This window comes from Cavia porcellus, unplaced genomic scaffold, assembly GCF_034190915.1.
Source record: "Cavia porcellus strain 051 isolate PalLab524CR breed Dunkin Hartley unplaced genomic scaffold, mCavPor4.1 scaffold_1, whole genome shotgun sequence".
NCBI lineage: Eukaryota > Metazoa > Chordata > Mammalia > Rodentia > Caviidae > Cavia > Cavia porcellus.
The window spans coordinates 153,641,033-153,662,858 of record NW_026947484.1 but is presented as its reverse complement, the minus strand read 5'-3'; the positions used below and the strand labels follow the sequence as shown (position 1 = coordinate 153,662,858).

The window sequence follows — 21,826 nt, the reverse complement described above, 5'->3', positions numbered from 1 at the left end:
TCTTACTAGCTGTCTTAGTTTCTTCACTCTCCTTACTGAGACAAAATACCTGACACCCAAAGTTAAAGGAGGAAAGGTCTGTTTAGCTTACAGTTTGCAGAAGTTTCTGCCCATAATCAGCTGGCTCCAAGGCAGGTTGGCATGGCAGAAGGGCAACTGCTCATGGTGGCAGGAGACAGTAAAAGCAACAAGAGTGTGGCCCTCCCTAGCTTCCAGACACTCAAATTGCCCTGTAAGACAGAAATGAAGAGGGCACTGTCCCTCTGTATCAGCTTACAAAAACTAAAAAAACCTCTCTGAGGACACATTACTTTCTATAAAAAGAGACAAGGGTACCAATCTTGAATCAGCACCATATGAATAAAATGAGGTGATTATAAAATATCTAGCATAAATAGGTACTCAACATTAGTTTCCTTTTTCCAACTTAAGAAAAATTTCTTAAATCATAAGGCACTCTGCTTTCCATGTTTTGAGCACAGTTTACATTAAGATATTTTTAAGGACAAAAAAAAACCAGATAGAAAGGTAGAAAATTTGAATATACACTGCAGTGATTGGAATTTAAAGTCTCACAATATATAATAACCTCACAGAAACATGAGACATTCAATAACATGACCAGGCTAAACTCATTTGAAACATCAAGATTCAGAAATGTGAGGAGCTGTTCCAGAGTAAAGAAGACTAGAGAGACATGTTCATTTTAAATGTAATGTATGAGCTGGGCATAGTGGAACATGCCTGGAATTCCAGCTTCTAAGAAGGCTGAAGCAGGAGGATCTTGAGTTCCATGCCACCACTGGCAACATAGCAAGCCCACTTCCTTAAGCGAAAAGCAATGCATGGTCCTTGATTTTAAAAAGCTGTAGAAGTAATTATTAGGATAAATGACAAAATCTAATTATAGACTGTAAAGGTAACAGTATCATATTCCTATTTCCTGATTTTGAATGGTAACTGTAGTTAAGAAACACACTGTTTCTTAGGGAAAACAGTCCAGCAATCCTTGGATTAACTTCCGTTCTATACAATAACTGAGAACATTTTTCATTACCTGAAAACAGCTGCCCCTCCCCTCCTTGCAGCCTACCCACCAAGTCCTACCTTCTCCACAACAAGAGCCCTCAGTTCCTTCCATGGTTTTCAGACACACTTGCTTGTTCTAGTTACTGTGCTCTGGACACATCCAGTTTCCTTTTTTAAGTGTGGCCTCCAGAAGCAAGACCAACATCACGGATGTTTTAACTCACAGGGAACCCATACCATATCCTCATCATGGGCAAGAATCCTTAGTGCAGCTCGGTATGTTTTTACATTTTTCAGCAACTCATACTGTTAGGTGTCTGAGATTACATAAAATCAAACTCCTGAAAGTCTGTCCAGATATTTTTTTTCCAAAATATAAATTTCTCTCTTCTCATCTCTCCCATAGAGCTCCTTCATTTCTTATTGAACAAAGCCTTTAACATCATCATTCCTTCCTTGCCTTCAAATTCCCACCTCTGACCACTTCCACTTTCTTCTACTTCTGGGTTAAAATGCACATTTTCTTTTCCAACGCTCACTCTAGCCCCAATCTTCACCCCAAAGCTCTTAACTTACCTGTCCCCAAATTACCTTGTACTCAACAGCTAGAAATCTCTAGTCCCTTCTGTCCTGCTCTTTCCAAAGTTATCTCCATTCTACCAATCTCAGTGACAAATACCTACTCACCCAAACTTGGAAACTTAAAAAAAGAGGTATTTAAACTCTTTTCTTTTTCTAACAATACATTCAACAAAATTCTGCTTACTCCCAAAAGACTCTGGAAAGAACAGTCCTTTTTCTTCCCATTTAAACAAGTGTAACAGCCCTAATTAGTCCCCTATTCCCATCTACAATATTCTTTTTTTTTTTTTTTTTGTCTTTTTCATTTGTCTTTTTCATTTTTATCGATACCAGGGATCGAACTCACGACCACCTGCTTGCAAGGCAGGTGCTTATGCTGCTGAGCTAAATCCCCAGCCCCTTCTACAATATTCTTCATCTGCTCAAGTGTATCTGTCTTGGTGAACACAAGCCTGACTGATTTCTTTTTCAAAGGAACATTACACACACACACACACACACACACACACACACACACACACGAGACAGAATTGGAAACAATGACTTAGGGGCTGGGGATTTAGCTCAGCGGCATAAGCGCCTGCCTTGCAAGCAGGCAGTCGTGAGTTCGATCCCTGGTACCGATAAAAACCAAAAAGACAAAAAAAAAGAAAAAAGAAGCAATGACTTTTTCCTCTTTAATTCCTGGAAAATCCTTACTCCCCAAAACTCAGTTCAACAATCCATCAAAATTAACTGTTCTTTCCTGTACTCCTATAATGCTAATTTCTTCTACAAAAGCATCATATGGTTTGATGTGTCAACATTCATTACTTGATTATAAGCTCCTTCATTTCTTATTGAACAAAATTTGGCTCATATAACTTTTTCTATCAGAACTCCATACTTTAAAAAAGTCACATTTCATGCAATTCACACTACAGGTTCCCACCAGCACACTGAAAGTTGTTTCGTCCTTATCAACTGAGCTGTTTAGAATTTCATAAGCAAACCATTAATGAAAAATTAAAATGAGCAAAACAAACTGTGTAAATACTTCTCTCACAGTCTGACACTGACTCTTAACACTACTTAGGAAAAGTTATGAGGGGATGAGGTTACAGCTCAATGGCAGAGCAGGTGCTTCACATATACCCAGCCCTGGGTCTAATCCCAAGCAGCATAAAAAGAACAAAACCAAAAAAAAAAAAAGTTACTGTACACTTGTTAACATAATGTTCTTAACATTAGTGATCTCAACTGTATTTCTCTACCTCACTTCTTAGAATGTAACTAAGAAAATGATCTCCAAAACTATTCTTTTCTCTTATAGAAATGACTTCTCTGTCTCCAAACTTGTCATACATAGATTAGTAAAAGTTACTAATATCTCATAGTTCTTGTCATTAAAATACAAAATCCGTGACACTGGCCAGATAGGTAGAAAATTAATTCTTTAAATCTAAGGAAGTGGTGAAATAACCTGGACAAGGCTTTTAGCACTTGACGAGGCAATGGAGCTTAAAAAAAAAAAAAATTGTTATGAGAGACCTTAAACTTGAACTCAAAAAAGAACCCTAGGCAGGCATGGTGGCACACACACATAGTCCTAACCCTCTTGCAAGGCTGCTGAATCAGGAGGGTCCCAAGTTTGAGCCCCCTAGGGCAATTTAGTGAGACCTTGTTTCAAAACAAAACATGGGCTAAGCAGGTATGTCAGCATGAAAGCCCTGGTTTTAATCCCCAGTAAATAACTGCAAACACACAAACACAAAGGGTTGGAGCTGCAAGACCCTGGGTTCAATTTCTAAAGAAACAAAAGCTATTGTCTTCTTAGAAGAAAAAAATCATGGGGACAAAAGCTGCTTCCAAAGCCAAAGTCCAGCTGTTCCTACACTGTCAGAGGAGATCTCAATAGAACTGTTCCTTAGGTCTGGTCCAATCCCAGAACTATCTGATAGTGTTAAATACCAAAGCATAGGGGCTGGGGATTTAGCTCAGCGGCATAAGCGCCTGCCTTGCAAGCAGGCAGTCGTGAGTTTGATCCCTGGTACCGATAAAAAGGAAAAAAGACAAAAAAAAAAAAAAAAAAAAAAACCAAAGCATATCAGACCCACAATCACCAATAATACTAATGTTGACATGTTAAGTTCAAAGTTTAAGGGAATTTTAACAGTTTAGCTTTGTGACTCTTAGAAACTCACTTCAGACTTGTGAAATGTATGAGTATTTGATTTTCTTAACACTACCAAAATGTTTAAGATTTGTGACTTGCTATATGCACAAGTTTCATTAATTAATTTGGGGGTGTGTGCCAGAAATCAAGCTCAAGGACCTTGCATTTGCCAGGCATTTGCCTGAGCCAAATCCCTGGCCCACATTAACAAAATTTAAAATTGTTAAGATTTGTCTATTTTAAGCCAATAAAGGCAGGGCAAAGGAAAAAACAATTTTAAGTTGTTGGGGAAATTTTGTTTGTTGACATTTTACATTTGCACAATACAATACATTTCCACAATACAAATAATGTCCCTAAAAGTAAAGCAGCATAATAAACAGCTACATGTTGAGGGCGCGGGGTGGGGGGTGGGGGGAGGGTACTTAAACAAGCTCTAGGAGTAGGACTAGTAGTCTCCCAGTGCTCAACCCTTTGTTCCAAAAGGCTTTACCATAAGAACTCATGCATACGACACTCACTCACTGGACATCCCTGAGCACACAACAGGCACTGATGCAGACTCAAAGAACTACAGTGACGAAGGAAACAACCCCAGCCTCTGTGGGGCTCATCTTCTAATGACAGGAAACAAATAGCTGGTCCGGTAAGTACCAGTAAGAAAAGCAATCCAGGGAAAGTGAAGGAAGGCATTCTCTCAGGTAGCTTAAGGAAGGTCACAGCTAGTGCACAGCTCAGGTGAAAGTGTAAATAACACCCCTTAGAAAAGCTCTCCTATATGAAGTAACACTGGAACCTGAGAAGTGAGCAAGGAAACCACGCAAATATCTGAGCAGAGTACTCCACGGAAAAAAAAGTCCAAAGGCCACTTAACTTACACAGGATATTTTAAGGGCAATTTAATCTATTCAACTAGAACCATGAGGCTATTAATCAAGGCATCCTCACTCAGAAAAAGTGGTCAACATCTAACTACAAAAAGAAAAGTTCTAAATTTTTTAGATTAATAGAATAAAATAAGTTCAGTCAGGCACAAGGAGACACACTTGCAATACTAACTACTCAGCAGGCTGATGTAGTAGATCAATTACAAGTTCAAAGCCAGCCTAAGAAACTCAGCAAGACCCTATCTTAAAAAATAAAAAGGGCTGAGATACAGTTGAGTGGTAAAGTGAGTTCAAGGATCTAGACCCTGTCTCAAAACAAATTTTAAGAGATTTCTATTTTTAAAGACCTAAGTAGGAAGATCACTGAGTTCAAGGTCTGCCTAGCTACCTAAAGAGTTTAAGGCCAGCCTGAACTGCATAGTGAGACGCTGTCTAAAAGCATAAATTAATTCTTTAATTAAAAATAAGTAAAAATTTAAAAATAAAGACCTAAGTCTTAGCCAGTGTGGTGGGGCATGACTGTAATTCCAGCTACTCAGGAGACTGCAACAGAAGCATCCAAAGTTAAAATCATAGACTGGGAAATTCAAGGAGATCCAGTCTCAAAAACACAAAGGGCTGCCATTGTAACTCAAAGGTAGAGTACTTGCCTAGCATCTGTAAGGTTCTGGGCTTAATATCAGTATCACACACCAAAAAGAGAGGAGGGGGGGGGGCTAGGCATTCAAAGCACAACTACTTCCAGTTCTAATGATCCCAGAGAATATAAGAGCTAGAAGAAAATTCAAACATCACTGTAAATTATGATACAAGAAATGTGCTAATTAGAAAACTGTGATAGCATGGTGCTGAAAACAGCACCTCAGACTCCAAAAACAGAATATTAATATGTAGGTTCAAATCCCAAAGCCTGCATGCCTGTGTAATGCTGCTGAGAAAGACACTAACCACTGCTTCAATTTGCTAATTTGCAGAATAAGGGCAATAATATCGTTTCAAGCTTGGAGTGAAGAAAAGTGCTATTTAGTATGTTTATCTAGCACAAGGTAAATCTTCAGCAAATTTTATTTGGATTTCATCTTCAGAACTTGCCTGTGGCGTAGTAAGTTCCCAAGTGACACTATGCTGCTATGTCCAAAACAAGTACAGAAAAATACTTAAAAGTTCTGTTAGGCTGTACACATATCCAAATCACGGTGGTGCTTGTATTTTCACACAGGTCCCTAACTGTACCTAAGTAACAGTTCTTAAAGTGCAATCTTCTAACCTAGAAAATAAATCAGGTTTCTGGGCTCTACCCTACTGAAACCACAGAAAAGGAATCCAGGTACATATTTAAAAGAATCTTCCTAAGTCAATGATGGCAAACCTTTCAGAGCTTCCAATGCTAACAAACAGCCCAGATACAATACATGGCATGCATGCCATAGGTTTGCCACCACTGTGTGGTTATGAAGCACACTAAACTTTGAGAGCAACTACTTGCTAGTTACCAATGAATGAAAATTTCCTTGGTCAACATCTAACTACAAAAAGAAAAGTTCTAACCTATGTATGTGGCAAAGGTCAAACTAAAAAATGCACTAACCAGTTCAACAGGTATGAATAGTATTCATTCAAATTGATAAGTAACTCTAACCATTTGAAAAGGTAATTGTTCTCTCCTCCACCCTTCATGAGATCATATTACCATAAATAAAATGTTCCACCAATTCAGACTTTTTAAATCTCTACACAAAAAGCAAGTTATTAGGCTAACCTATGGGTATCATTTAATTTCCATGTAACCTCAGCGAATAAAACTTGAGTTTAGAAGTACAGGACTCAGGGCCGGGGATTTAGCTCAGCGGCATAAGTACCCGCCTTGCAAGCAGAGAGTCGTGAGTTTGATCCTCGGTACTGATTAAAAAAAAAAAAAAAGAATTACAGAACTCTGAAGTATATATATTACTCAAATTATTCTAGAACAAAATAACTAATTTCCATAGCTATAGACCATTTACAATATTCTGGCCCTAACAACTACTAACTGAAAGTAATCCAAATCCACTTATAAAGCAAATTAACTGCAACATCCACACTAACCCTAACATTATGTGAAGAAGTTGGGTGTGGGACTCAACACAATCCTGGGACTCTTGAAGTTCCAGTCAGTGAGACTAGCCTAGACAACTTAGTGATTTTCCTTTGCTAAGTCTCAAAATGAAGAAGGGGGGGCTACCACAAAAAATCAAGATTTATGTGCATGAAGAATTCTACGCAGAAATACAGTAATAAAACTTTCACAATTTAACTATAAAATTAAGAGAAAAATTTTAAAAAATGAGAATTTCTGATAAGGAAGTTGTACTATACTTAAAAAGCCAACTTGAAAGGGATCCTAATTAGGTAAGGTTCTTAGGTGATTCTCTATTTTGTGGCAGTCTATTTTAAATCTGTACAGTGCAGTGTGTTACTATGCATAAATACAAATGCCTTGCTGGGTATGGTGGCACACTCCTGCAGTCCCAGCCATCTGGAGACTGAGGCAAGAGGACTGCAGTGAGTTTGAGGCCAGCCTGGGCTATATAAGCAACTTCAAGGCCAGTCTGCACTACACAGTGAGACCCTGTCTCAAAAGAGTCAATAAATAAATAAATAAGCCTTGAAAGCAGACTGGCTTAAACTTAAACGGGGGTTTGTCTTAAATGGGTAGATCTCAACATTCTACAAAATAAATGAGACTGCTGCTGAATATTATAAAAATTATTTAAAAAAAAAAGAGAGAAACTGTTGCTTAAGCTATTCAAAAAATTAAAAGCTACCAAGTCATAAAATCAAAGTCCAAGGAGGCATTAATCTTGCAGGAATATTACACTAAAGTTTTTGAAACAAAAATTTTAAGTGAGAAAAAATATGCAGTTGAAGTATGGTTATAAGCCATCACCGAAACAAACTAAGGCTTTTCTCTGATATCCTCTCCTTGGAAAACTATTAATGCCATGCGAAAAATGTCTAAATCAAAGTGTAGAGATCTCTGTGTACAAATCAGACTGACTTCTAGGACTTCTCAGGTTACAAGAGAAAAAACAGAAGAAAAGCAGTTAAATCTCGCAAACATACTGAGCAAAAAGGACAGGACACAAAGGAGTACTCTAAATGATTCTAGGTTCAAAAGCAAGTAAAATTATTCTATAGTCCTAGACATCAAAATAGTGCTTCTCAAGACAGGGTTGGGGGAAAAGAAGAAAGTGATAGATTCTACAATTTTGATAAAGCTGCTTCCTGATGATTATTCTACTAGTATGTAACATTGTGAAAATTCTCTGAGCTGTAAAATTTTCAAAACTTTATGTAAACATTACACTTCCATCATATTTTTTAAAAAAGAACAAGATAGAAAAACAAGAAAATTTCTCCCCAACGAAAGAAAAACTGCCACAAAAACATTAAAGTTTGTTTAATGGGGAAAGTTAAAGATTACAGGTTTGGGAGACAGAGTGAAGACCACATAGAAAAGTCATACACAGTTCTTCAAGAGCTGCTGCAGATACAATCTTGCAACATCTTTTTTCAGGAGAAATAATCTTGGTAACTCTATAACATAACCAGGGCAACTAAAATCAATCTTTCACGTTATTTATGAAACACATAAACCTGCTTTCTAATTGGAAAGTATGCAAAAATACCAGAATCTATCTTCCTTGAACTTCTGGCCAATTAAAAAAATAATACCTAGCAATGAGGGTAAAGCACTAACTTGCATTTCTTGAACCATTTAGGTGACATTTCTCACAAGCAACTTATCCCTATGGGGTAGCAGGATTTTAGTAGAAATATAAGGTACAAACTGGGTTCTCAAATATTCCTTTAAATATCATCCTAAGCCAAGTTACAAGGAAATTTCATCATATCAAGTTTTCCATCTGCAGTTCTCTTTAGGTGGCCACGTTTTTTCCATATTTGTTATTATTTCACACTCACAGTTACTTAAATCTGGCCTTTCTTATTAGTATTAATGTAATCACAACAATTTATAAAGCAGAAAATGTTAGTCACTATTTAGTAAACTAATAGCTCTGAAACCATCAGTTTTTATAATGTTAGCATCCCTTTTTATCAATTATTTTAAAACAATATTTCATAAACAAAAAACATAATTAAGCACTTTAAACATTAAAACTGCTCTGTTAGCATAAATGCTCTAATATTCACCTAAAATTTCTCATTTATTATTCAAATACAACATAACTTTCTTGGTTGAAACAGGGTCTTGCTATATAGCCTAGGCGGCCTCAATACCTCTGCCTCTATCTCATGAGTGCTGCAACTACAGGTATGTGCCACTCCAGACTACACTCTCCTTCTTAAATCACAGTGGAAAAAAGTATTAGGAGTCTGAGTCCTACAATTCCTAAACCACAGTTTTTCTGGACACCTATGTCAAACTGATTTTAGGACTCAATACTAGTTCTCCAAAATCCTCTGAAGTCATTCTTACTGCAGCCTCTAGTGCTGTACACTGAGATGGTTTATATTTTTGTACCTATTCAAGAAAGAATAAATCACTACTAAATACTGACATACCGGAATAGAACATTTCTCGTTTTGTAGCAGAGGACTGAACTCAGGGCCTTGCACATGCTGAACACACACTCCAACACTTAAGTCATACACACCCCTCAGTCAAGAATATTTTAAGTTTGGTTTGTAAGAAAAGAAATTATAAACATCGATTTGTAAAGAATGAGCTTTATTTCCTTGATTTATAAGCTCTCTTAAAATTCAGTAAAAAAAAAATCCATCACAATAAAAAGCCAAAGCAAATAGGTATTAAACATGTCATAAGAATCAAGTATTTTTGTAAAGTTTAGAATAAAAATAAACAACATTAAATGTAAACATTTAACATGTAAAAATGTAGCATTAACAAAACAATGGGAAAATGAAGCATTAATAGCGTTGAAACAATGACCAACTTGGAGGAAAACATTCAGATTCTCCCTTTGTACCAATGCACATGAGGTAAAAAAATCTAAGTGTAACTTAGAAAAAGACAGTGTTAAATCAGCACAGCAAAAGTATGTTAAAAATATTTGATCACATTGGTTTTTAATTGCCTTTAAAAATTCACAAATACATCTATTAAGCATAAAATGTTTCACTTTAGCAACAGTTAAAGAAGTAAAATACATGTCCTTTGTTTTCAAACTCCTAATCAATACTGACAAGACATAAAGCAACTACCAAATCCAACAGGAGAATAAACATAACTCAAATACCGTGGCAATATGTTTAACAGACTTTAAAATAAACCTAAATCATTTCTAACAATATTAAAAGAAGGAGCTCATATATTGGGCACTTATATGGATGGTCTCTCCGTTATTCACACACTACAACAGAACAACAGGATACATCTGCATGAAACATCATACACTTTCTTTTTGGTTATTTAGGACAGTATCTCACCACAGTTCAAGTTGGTTTGAACTCACTATGTAGCGCAGGCTGGCCTCAATCTCTCAGCAATCCTCCAGCCATAGGGGTGCGCCACCATGCCCAATTTATATAATAACAGTTATTAAGCCTCATGAGAATAGGAAATTGTTATTTGACACTGTTAAAAAGTAGAACATTAGGGGCTGGGGATTTAGCTCAGCGGCATAAACGCCTGCCTTGCAAGCAGGCAGTCATGAGTTCGATCCCCGGTACTGATAAAAAGGAAAAAGACAAAAAAAAAAAAAAAAAAAAGTAGAACATTAAATGTTTTACCCGTAAGTATGTAATAAATGTTTTTTAAAATAGTGGAAGAAATTCTATCAAAATGCTGGGTCACAGGGATATTAACTCAGTGGCGCATGAAATGCCTGGCAGGCACAAGGTCCTAAGGTCAATTCCCAGGACAAGAGAGAGAGAGAGAGAGAGAGAGAGAGAGAGAGAGAGAGAGAGAGAGAGAGAAGGAAGAAAAACAGAGCCCACCTGGCCAGCACAAGGTTGTGAGTTTAATTCCCAGTACATTCCTCCCCAAAAAAGAAAAAAGAAATGTATCAAAACGCTAATAAAGATTGTATTAATTCCCTGTAACTTAAAAGCATCAAGTTGGCCTTTAAGATCACTGAAATAGATAAACACTTTATGCCTGGGTCAAGTACAGCTTTCATCCCGCCACCCATGAAAGGAACATAAATCAAAACAGAAGGCCAGCAAAGCAACAAAAAAAACTCACTATATAAACTGAAACATTCCTCACCTCCAGAAATCTAGCTAAGATAAGGATATATCTATCTAAGGAAAGGATATAAGACTTAGTATCAGGGTTCAAAACCACAGAATTAACTACAAGTCACTTCCTAATTCAAATTAATTACTAATTTGTACTAATTCCTTCATAAACAAATGTGCTACTGTTTAGGCAACTGGTAAAATACAACTGACAGCAAAATATAACACCCTGGTATGGGAGGTAATCCTTTGTAATATTAAAGGGATACGCGCAGTAAAATATACATTCCATCTACAGTAGCACCACTTTTATTTGGTATCATCAAATAAAGGAGCTCTGTAAGTCAAATTTTCCAGAAAATTGAACTTACTGTAATAACAAAGCTTATTGTCTACTTTATAATCTCAAAAGACACCAGCCAGGGGTTTAGCTGAGTGGCACAAGCATTTGCTTAGCAAGCTCGAGATCAAGAGTTCAATCCCTGGCACCAAAAAAAAAAAAAGGAAAGGAAGACATCAATTTCATTCTTCCTTAAACACATAAACCTAGACTAAATGTTGACTTACAATCGAGGCTATCACTATGTTACAGCTACCACAAAATTATGATATTGTTGATTTCCCTGGGAATTAATGGTTTTCATCTAATGAAATTAATCTAATTTCAATTACTAGTTTATGAGTGAAGGCCACAGATATGTAACACTTTTCACTGTTCAACTGACCACATAATATAAAGATGCTCCCATAAGGCTATATCATGTAATCCCAGCACTAGGGAGGGTAAGGCAGAAGGATCATCACAAGTCCAAGACCAGCCTAGGCTATATAGTGAGTTTAAGACCAGCCTGACCTATACAGCAAGACCCTTTCTCAAGAAAAATTTTTAAAGATTTTATCATCTACAGATGTTACACCATCTTCATTTGTGTAAGTCAACTCCACAGTGCCCAATGAAATCTGACAAATGCATTTCTCAGAATGCATGCCTCTCACTCAGTGATGTGTAACTATTTGGATCAGAGACCCTTTGAGGCAGGGTCTCCCTCTGTAATTTAGGCTGCCCTTGAACTTACTATGTAGCCCAGGCTGGCCCTGAACTTGTGGGGATCCTAGGGCCTCACTCAGCTTTCCAAGTGCTGGGATTACAAGTGTGTGTCACCTCACCCAGTGTCAGATAAACTGATGACTCAATTTATTTATTAAGACTTAACTTCCAAAAAAAAAACCAGTAGTAACAATGGTGCAGTTTGATTAATCATGCAGGGATATCACCCCCCCAAAGTTACTGAACTCACTTGTCTGACAAAACAAAAATTACCCACATAAGTGAGACACAACATCTGAAAAGAAATAAAAAAAAAAGGCGGCTGAGAAGGGCAGGTTCAAACAAAAGGAACAGAAGAGCCAAGGCCATTTATCCAAGGATTAAGAAGATTTAGAGGACTCCAGGAAATACTTATAGTTTGGAGTGCTTCTCAGAGTACCAACTACAGAAAACAGCCCTCCCCACCAGGACATAGCATACCCATACCCAACACTACTACAGAATCCAGTTTTCCAGCACTTACTCCTTATCAACAATTTCAACTGAAAGGGCTAGGGATTTAGCTCAGCAGCATAAGCCCCTGCCTTGCAAGCGCGCAGTCTTGAGTGCGATCCCTGGTACCAAAAAAAAAACCAATTTCAACTGAATTTTGGGGTATTTTCACCTTGTAGTTCAGGCTGGTCTTGAATTGATAGCGATCCTCCTCCTGCCTCAGCCTCCTGAGATGTATGCCACCACACCCCACCCTCCCAAGAAAAAAATTAAAGGCCTGTATAGTGTACTTTCATGGATATTTCTAGCCAAGTAATTTACTGTACTCTTTTTGGATACTGATTCAGAAAGTAACCAATAAATTTTATATTCTTGATGTAATTAATAAGGAACATAGTTATGGTACTACAAAGCTTACGAAGTCAAAAGCTCTGTAAGCAATAATTTTAGGTTTTTAGGGAGAAAATTCAAGTGAGAATAAATCAGTATTACTTCTATGACAGTTGAGAAAAATAAAACGATTTTTTTTTGTTAAGTTTTATTCAGGGAAACTCAGACCTTACAAAATACTTTTCTCTGTCTCCTTTCTCAACATATTTCTACCCAGAACCTCAAATTAGTGTCTGTGAGACTGGTAACTTCCAAGACACACTACCAAAAATACTTCTAAAAGAAAAACTTGAGTTGGGAGTGACAGCACCCACCTGTAAACCCAACACTCTAGGAAGCTGAGGCAAAAGTATCAAAGGTTCAAGCCCAGCCTAGGGAACTTTACTGAATGAATCCTATGTCAAAAAATTTTAAAAAGGACTGTGGCTCAGTGCAAAGGCTCTGGATTCAATTACCAGTGTGCCCCCCTCAAAACACACACACACACACACACACAAGCTCAAAGAGTAAGGAACACTATTCCATGGATGACCAAAGGCCTAAATACCATACTAACCTTACGCAACCCTACTTTTGCAAAGGCTATGGTGTAAGTATGACCTTCAAATTCATTGCCATTTTCACACTTTCCATTAAAAATGTACTTAATGTCATTTAATAGAATGGCCCCACCTAAATAAATAATTCACAGTTTCAATGATACAAATTTCAATTTCTGACGTTTATTACTGGTGCTATGAAGTAATTTGGGAGACAGCCTGTAGAATTAGCTAAAAAATTTACTTCAGGAAAAACTTGCCTGATAGTCTTTCCAAATGCTGGCCAAATTTCCCTGCAACCATTAGAAGCCTGCCTGTCTACCTACAATCCTCTTTTCTCAGCAGTTTCTACAATTACATTGAGCCACCAACCTGTTCCCATGTTTTCTTTCCCTCTTTCCCACATCACATCTCTCAATTTTCTTGAGGACTATCACACTTCACTATTACAATAAACAGTTCCCAAAGAGTAAACTCATATATATATATATATATATATATACACACACACACACACACACACACACACACGTATGTATGTATGTTTCCGGAAGGAAAAAAAAGTCATAAATTTGCAATTATAATTTTTTAAAAATGATACCTACTTAGCAACTTTTCATTGAAATAGATGTATGCCTGTTTGTATTAAATGCCAGTATAATGACCTTTGTCTAGTTGAGTTCATTAAATTACAGGATCAAACTATTACTTAAACTGAGCTGATAATTGGAAACAGGCTTTTCTTGAGACAGGGCCTAGCAATGTCCAGGCTGGCCTTGAATTTACTATGTAGCCTATGCTGGCCTCCAACTCCCTAGATACATACTGAGTTACTTTAGAATGTAAGTAATAAGCCATGCATGGTAATGTCTGTAATCACAGCACTTTTCTAAGTCCTTCTGGCTGAGGCAGGAAGAGTGCAGTGAGCTCAAGGCTGGCCTGAGCTAAATCAGCATGGACTACATAGTGAGACCTTGCATTTAAAATAAAAAGAGAGAGAGAGAGAGAGACTGTAAGAATATAAGGTATAAAAGCAAATACAAACCACAATATACTGTAAATTTCAGCCTAGCATGCTGGCACACCTGTAATCCTAGCACTCTAAGAAGACTGGGGCCGGAGGACCAGAAGTTCAAGTCCCATTTGCACAACTCAAAGAGACTCAATAAGGGGTGGGGATGTAGCTAAGTGCAAGGACCTGGTTCAAGCCTCAGTGCTGCAAAAATAAATTAGTAAGTTCAAGCCATAAAACATGAATTTCTTTTTTTTTTTTTTTTTTTTTGTCTTTTTCGTTTTTATTGGTACCAGGGATCGAACTCAGGACTGCCTGCTTGTAAGGCAGGCGCTTATGCCGCTAAGCTAAATCCCCAGCTCCAAACATGAATTTCTTTAAATCTGTTTTACATGAACTTTGTTTTTGTGCAAAGCTACCAAAGGCACTAAATCATTTCCACTGCAAAAATAACAGCACCATCACTAAAAATATTTTTCATTTAAGTATTCCACAAAAAAATCTGTACAAACAAATCCAAGCAAGAAGCATTCATGCGTTTTGGCAACAGGAGTGTAGCACTAAGTAAAAATTTGAGTGGAAAACCTGCCAATTGTGCATGCTATGGTACGCACATACAACAACCCTCCGCTTTGTCCCTAAAACAAAACACCTAAAATATGTAAACTATCTGCAAAGAATGGGCTGCCTATCGGGCAGAGATTTAAAACTGAAAGCAACTTGATGTAGCATGTAACAAGGAATGTTTTACTCTGTGTATCTCTCTGTAGTAAGTGTAAAGGTAAACAATACTACTATATACTTAAAAACGGTGAATGAAGTACCTAGCTATCTTATCACTTGTGCAATGTAACTCCCCATTCCAAAGAATAAAATTCAAACACTGACAAAAGACATGAAAACACGAAGGTATATGGTAAATTCATTTGTGAATATATTCGAAAACTGGAGAAAAATTAATTTGACTTCAAATTCATTTATGAAAAAAAATCCTAAACTTTGATAGCAAAATTTGAGATATACTTTTAATTTAAAATTTCCCATAAAATGATCCCCTGTTAATGTCAATATTCAACCTAGAACATCCATCCCTAAACATCAAAGATGGCAACCTCAGTAACAGCAGTCATCAGAACCCCGCTGATAACTGAGTTCATGGGCACGTACATGATTAAAAGCACGATTCATTCTGACCTCCGGTATTGTCAGATCGGAGCTACCAGCGGTCCCTCTAAATACTGCCGTGAGTTAGTGTAAAAGCAAAGTCCAGATGACAGGGACGTTAGCAACGGCCAAATAATGGGAGGAAACGCTACCCCGAGGCAAGAGATGGACCACGTCTCGTTCTAGGCGATTGGAGAAAGGTACCGCAGGAGAAGGGGCGACAAAACGTTTAACAGGTCTGGGCTACTTTGGAAAATGGCCAAGGCAGCGAGAATTGATAGTAATGTTTGGAAGTCAGAGAAACAGCGTCCCGGGCTCCCTTGGCTGCGCCGGCCCGCGGCGGACTTGGGGCGCGGGGCGGGGAGGGACGGTCTCGGGGCGCGCCCGGCCGAGGGGAGAACACGCTTCGTCAGGTGGCCCGCAGGGCGGGGATTCCGCGTCGCCTCAATGGGGTCACTGTACTCCCTTGGAGATTGGGGGACGCTGACACAGCACGTCCCCCGGCCCCTCCCTAACAACTTGCCTGGTCCAAAGAGCTGCGGGTCCCAGGCGCCCGGAACCCAAGGCTCCGCCATCCAGGACAACTGCTCTGCCAAAGAGGTCCCGCGAGAATCGGAAATCTCGCGATACAAAGCCCAGCGCCTCTCGCGAGCTTCCTCTGGAAGCAACATGGAGGCAGGGAAAAGTCAGTACTTAGGAACTTTACAAAGTGCTTCCCTAACGGAGTTGAGAACGTGTAAAACTCAAAAAGAATACGAAGTGCTTTATGCCCTCTAGAGCGCCTCCTCTTCTCTGGGTGGAGAACAGCAGCAGCAAATGTCCCGAAAACTTGCAGCAGGCACAACCATTACACATAGCGCCTCCCTCCAGCTCCCTTAGCAGCCCTGCCGGTCACGTGGGAGCCTCTGGCCGGCGTGTGGGTCACGTGGGCCGCGGCGGAGCGAGCGCGTGCCCGCTGCCCTCCCCCGGAGCCCTCCCCGCCCCCCCTTCGCCCGCGCGCACGTGCGCGCGCACCGCCGCCCCACGTGGGGGCTCCGCCGCCGCCGTCGCCGGCACCGTCGCCGCCGCCTCCAGGCCACCCCCTCCTGGCGCGCAGCTCAAAACCCCGTCGGGAGCCGGCCATACCCCACGGCCTCGCTTTCTCCCCCGCGGGGTGTCCGGCCCCGCCACGTGCCCCGAGCGCCCCCTCACCTTCCTCGCGGGGCCGCACGCCACGGCCCGCTCGGGGAGGAGCCGCCGCTGTCGCCGTTACCCCCGCCGCGGCACTCGCTCCGGGGGCCGCCGCCGCAAGAAGCTCCACAGCGGCGCCGCAGCGCTTCCAGGTGGTCCCCGCCTCCCGCTCCCGCCACTTCCCGCAGCACCGGGGCGGCTTCCGGTCCCCTCCTTCCCCGCCGGGCCGCGCCGCGCGGGCGCGCTCACTGCACCGCCTGCTGGTGGCCGCGGCCGGTGCAGCGCCCGCCTCACGCTGGCGCGCGCGAGGCTCAGTGAGCCCCGGGGCCCCGCCCCGCCACGCACGCACGCACGCACCCACAGCATCCTAGCGCACGAGCAGAGGCAGGAGGATCGCCGCGATTTCGAGGCTAACCCGGGTTACAAAGGGAGCACTTACCTCTGAAAAAAAAGAAAGAGTAGGAAACCTTCCCCCAGATTTCTCGTAATTTGATGTTCCATACATATTTCGGATCCCGTCTCCCAGACCACTTATGTAAAAGAACAGTTATCTGCTTTTACTCGCTTTCTTCAGAACAGTTACCATGTTGAGACATTATTCCTAGATGCCCTCAACCACTAATTTTTTTTTAACAATGCTTAAGATTGAAAGAAGGGCCTCGGACATAGTGGGTTAGCACTCTACCGCTGAATTACATCCTCAAGAATAATTTTTTAAAAAGAAAAATTTACAATAGTTGAAAAAAAGAGAACTTAGTAACTTTTGCTCATTGCTGTATATCCAGGACTGCCTGTGGTACAAAACAGTTCTCAATAGCCTCAAAAACATGCATTAGCACTAGGTATGGTGGCATGCACCTATAATCCCAGCACTCCCGAGGCTGAGGCAAGAGGATCACTGGGAGTTCAAGGACAACCTGGGCTACACAGTGAGCTCAAGGCCAGTCTGAAAAGCCTAGCATCTAATAGTGGAGATCAGTGCTTTTTTTCGAGGATGATAGACCACTTAACCCTGTGAGCTGCAGAAAGCTGTTGATCCTACATACATTTTTGTGTTGAGAAAACAGGTTCCATTACTGCCCATATTGGAACTGCAGAACATACCATAGGAATACCAAAGAAATGCTTAAAAGGCACTTTAAGTCTCAAAAAAGTCTCAAAGTAAGAAAATATAGTCTCATAAAAAAGGAATACGGTTGTACCCTCAGTGATAGAATATACTGGGTTCAATCCCCAGTACTGGGAAAATTAAAAAAAAAAAAAAAGACAATCAGATATTGTGTGGCCTTCCACCCATACCCCTCACTGTACCAGGCTGGTTAGATTGTGGCATGCATGTTACCCTAGTAATGGCTAGTGAATGTAGGACACAGCACTACCCACACACCTGTAATCCCAGCTACCCAGGAGGCTGAGGCTGGAAGCTCACAAATTGAAGGACAGAGTGGGCAGTGCAGCACAACACTCTCAAAGTAACAAGAATGTGACTCAGTGGTAGAATGCTTGCCTAGCATATTCGAGGCCTGGGTTCAAACCCTTTAGAAAGCTACAGCGTTTACCTGCTTGGAATCCAGCTGCCGAAGGGCAGGCCATTGTGTTCAAGAGACAGCAGCCACATAGAGCAGTTCAGATCGTGAGAGACAGGCCTTAGGAAAAGTAAATGTGGCACCTTGACCAATGGTCAGTACCAAGGCCCCGTCATGAGATGTCCCCTTCATCACCATCCAGCACTGCCTCTGCTGCAGCTGAGCACAGTCAGATGTGTCACCCAGCCAACACGACCCAGAGTGAGTTTGGGCCAAGTAAAAGTGGGAAAAGCAGCACACTACAGGGCGAGGGCAGCCACCATGCCAGCTCAATTTTGAGACGCTCTGCTGGGCTATGCTATCCTTGAACCTGAGTAGTCTCGTGACTTTACCATTGGAGAACTACCTCTGCTGCCATAGTCACGGACAGCCTCACACTTGTGCACAACAGTCAGTGGCAGGACTTTTGTGGTTGAGAGATGAAGAACTGAACGAATTTGAAGGTCTTAGCTGATACATCTGTACCTGAGTAGCTGCTATCGTAAAGTACGATGCCTCCATCATACTGCCAGACCCCCATACTTCTGACGTGAACTCATCGGCACCTAGATGGGAATCATGGACTTGATGCCACCAGCAACTAAGGAAAAGCACTGTAAGACTAAGCAACTGGCAGGGCATGTTAGTCCCATCACGCAGTACGGAGGATACTATACCTCATGTCTAACACAAAGTTTCACAACAACTCAAGCAGGTAGATAGCCATTTTGCAGAAAAGGAACTCATCCAGGCCACCCAGAGAGTTAAGTGGCAGAGCTAGTGTCCAAGTTCAAGCAGTCCACTGTAGTAGGCTGACTACGTGAGTGATGTCTGCAAGCACATCTTTTAGGATACAGCTTTGCTATTCCACTTACTGAAAGCAGAATCTGTCCCTCCCTTGAATCTAAGTTCAACCATGTGGCTTGCTTTGGCAGTGAAATGTTAGGTGTGATACACATATTGACTGGAAAATGATTTACTCCTTTCCAGGGACAAAAAAAAAAAAAACATGCCTGGCTTGGCTGCTGAGGAGCTACCCCCATCTCAGCAGAAGTCACACCAGATCAGCCAAACCCAAGACAGAGAAGCCCAAAGAGGGTCAGTAGATGCCCTGTGAGCTCACCTGAGCTCAGCCAAGACCTGACTAGCTGACACCATGGATTTAGAAAACAGATTAACATTCTTGGACATGTGTTAAGATTTGTGTCTAGATGTCCCCCTAAAACCTCACGTGCTCATAGGTGGGGCTTTCAGAGGTGGCGGATCTAGGGTATGTAACTCTGGGATTGAGTCATGTTGCAATGGTTCAGTTAAGTGTGCTGGGAATGAAGGGTATAAGTGCTACCTGCCCTAAATAGCCCCGGTAAAATATAAGGGCCAGAAAGAGGTTTGTCTCTTGTCACCTGTGGCTTGTTAACTGCCTTGCTACCTTCTGCCTGCCAAGAACTGTGTCTTCACTGTTCCATCCTGCCTTGTGGCCAAGCCACCAATGGACTGGAACCTCTACAAACTGTGAGCCAAACCTTTCCTTGAAGGCTGTTGGATTTTTTCATCTCAGCAAGGAGAAAGATAGTATCTCTGAGTTTAGCAAAAAGTAGCTGATAAGCTGGATCTGTAGCCTGTACTCTAATGACTTCATATTTCTATTCAACTCGTTGAGTTTTACGCAGTGGTGCTGGTATTCAAGTACAAGCAACCTCACTGCAGCAGAGTGCATTAATTGTTCACACCTCGCTGTAGGCACATCTTCAGTGACAGGACTGACATGTGAACAGACATATCCAGCAGAGTTAGAAAACTGGACTTCTATTTGGAAGGGACAGGACATCTAGTGAAGCAGTTGAGAATCATCTTAAAAGAAGAGCTAGTTGGAACCAGTGTAGTGAATGAGCTCTATTAATGATGCTAACATGAATGTAGAAAGTCAGACTTAGCATTGAAAGCCAGAATAAAAAGCTGGAGTAAGACATGGGAGTAGGCCTCGTGAAAACTTTAGACTAAAGCTGTCATGAGATTATGAGATTTCCTACTTGTGACTTCTGAAAAAAATCGTAGATTTTGGAGTTCTTGGGTACATTAATAGTTAAGAGTATTTATGGTGGTGTTATAATGGTTTCCAATGATAGCCCACTTTTTTCCCCTAGAGAACTAGTTTCTTACCTACCCCCTCCACTTCTTTACACTTTTTTTTTCTTTTTATCGGTACCGGGGATCAAACTCACGACTGCCTGCTTGCAAGGCAGGTGCTTATGCCGCTGAGCTAAATCCCCAGCCCCTCCTCCACTTCTATTCTTCAAAATACAAGTATTTTCAAACTAAATCACCACTTGCCTTTGAGAGGCATAGCAGTCATGTCAAAACACAAGGAAATTGCCTCTTTCTCGATAACAAGTAACTACACAATATTTTTAAAGTTTGTTATGAAAACAGTGATTGCTGATCCATGGCATGATGATGCACACCTGTAATCCCAGTGTTCAGGAGGCTCAAATCCAGCCTGGGCTCCAGAGTGAGTTTAAGGACAGCCTGAAGGACATAGCGAGACACTGTCTCAAATAACCAAAAGAGAGACTGCTAATGTCATGTGTGAGGAGAAAAAAATAAATTTGAGCAATGTAACAATAGGAGACAGTAAATGTGAAAAGGGGGTGAACACTAAAGTGAAAATGAAGTGAAAAATGCAGGTAGGCAGCCTGGGGATTTAGCTCAGCGGCATAAGCGCCTGTCTTGCAAGCGTGTGATCATGAGTTCGATCCCCAGTACCAATAAAAAAGAAAAAAAAAAAAAAAAAACAAAAGAAACCTTAAAAAAATAAAAAAATGCAGGTAGATCTGGAAATCCACACATACAGTAAAGAAATGGGTGGCAGACTGTTTAGAGAATATCATTTCCTTGTTTTCTCCCTCCTGGAAAGGGAGAATTTTGCAAGTGGAAGTGGAAGGCTGGGGAAGGCACTGTGAGGAGGGAAAGTTTTAGCTCTATGGCATGAAGCATGAACACCTGATTTTTCTTTTTAATATACAGGAAAGTACAAGGCATCAAAGTGCTCCAAATTAAATCAGTCGTGGTGGCACATACCTGTAATCTTAACACTGGGGAGGCTGAGGCAGGAGGATTAGGGTAAGGTTAAGGCCAGCCTGATCTGCCCAGTGATACTCCAGATGAAAAAAAATGACTAAATAGGGTGGGAAGATGAGAAAAAGAGAAAGGTACCTTTTAATTTTTCAGTTATATGTTAATAAAACCTTTTTTTGTTGTTTTTGGTCTTTTTCCTTTTTTATCAGTACCGAGGATCAAACTCATGACTGCCTGCTTGCAAAGCAGGCGCTTATGCCGCTGAGCTAAATCCCCAGCCCCGTTAATAAAACCTTTAATCTAGGAAGACAAGATGTCAAATATTAAGAAGTAAGGAGAGGAAAACAAAACAGGGGAGCAAAGGCATCTGATGAACCCAAAGGGCACGTGACTTGTGAGAGCTGGTGTGATACGCCAGCCCAGAGAGCTGACAGAGGAATTCAAAAGGTGCCTCGAAGCATTGAGTGCTAAAGTGAATGAAAGACTGTGTATTAAGTGATTACCATGTAAGGAC

The 21,826-nt window shown here is 40.6% G+C and overlaps 1 protein-coding gene across 8 annotated transcripts in view; it reads right to left on the bottom strand.

The window, feature by feature from the left end:
* Zzz3 (zinc finger ZZ-type containing 3) overlaps window positions 1-16,834 on the bottom strand; it is a 102,844-nt gene extending 86,010 nt beyond the window's left edge. For 7 of the 8 annotated variants that reach the window (XR_010050432.1, XR_010050429.1, XM_063258023.1 and 4 more), the window contains exon 1: window positions 16,694-16,834. The gene's annotated coding sequence lies outside the window, so the exon portion shown is untranslated. Of the gene's footprint in view, window positions 1-91; window positions 231-16,693 lie in introns of all 8 variants that reach the window. The other variant, XM_063258035.1, reaches the window with a different exon arrangement.
* Between the last annotated feature and the right edge of the window lie 4,992 nt (window positions 16,835-21,826).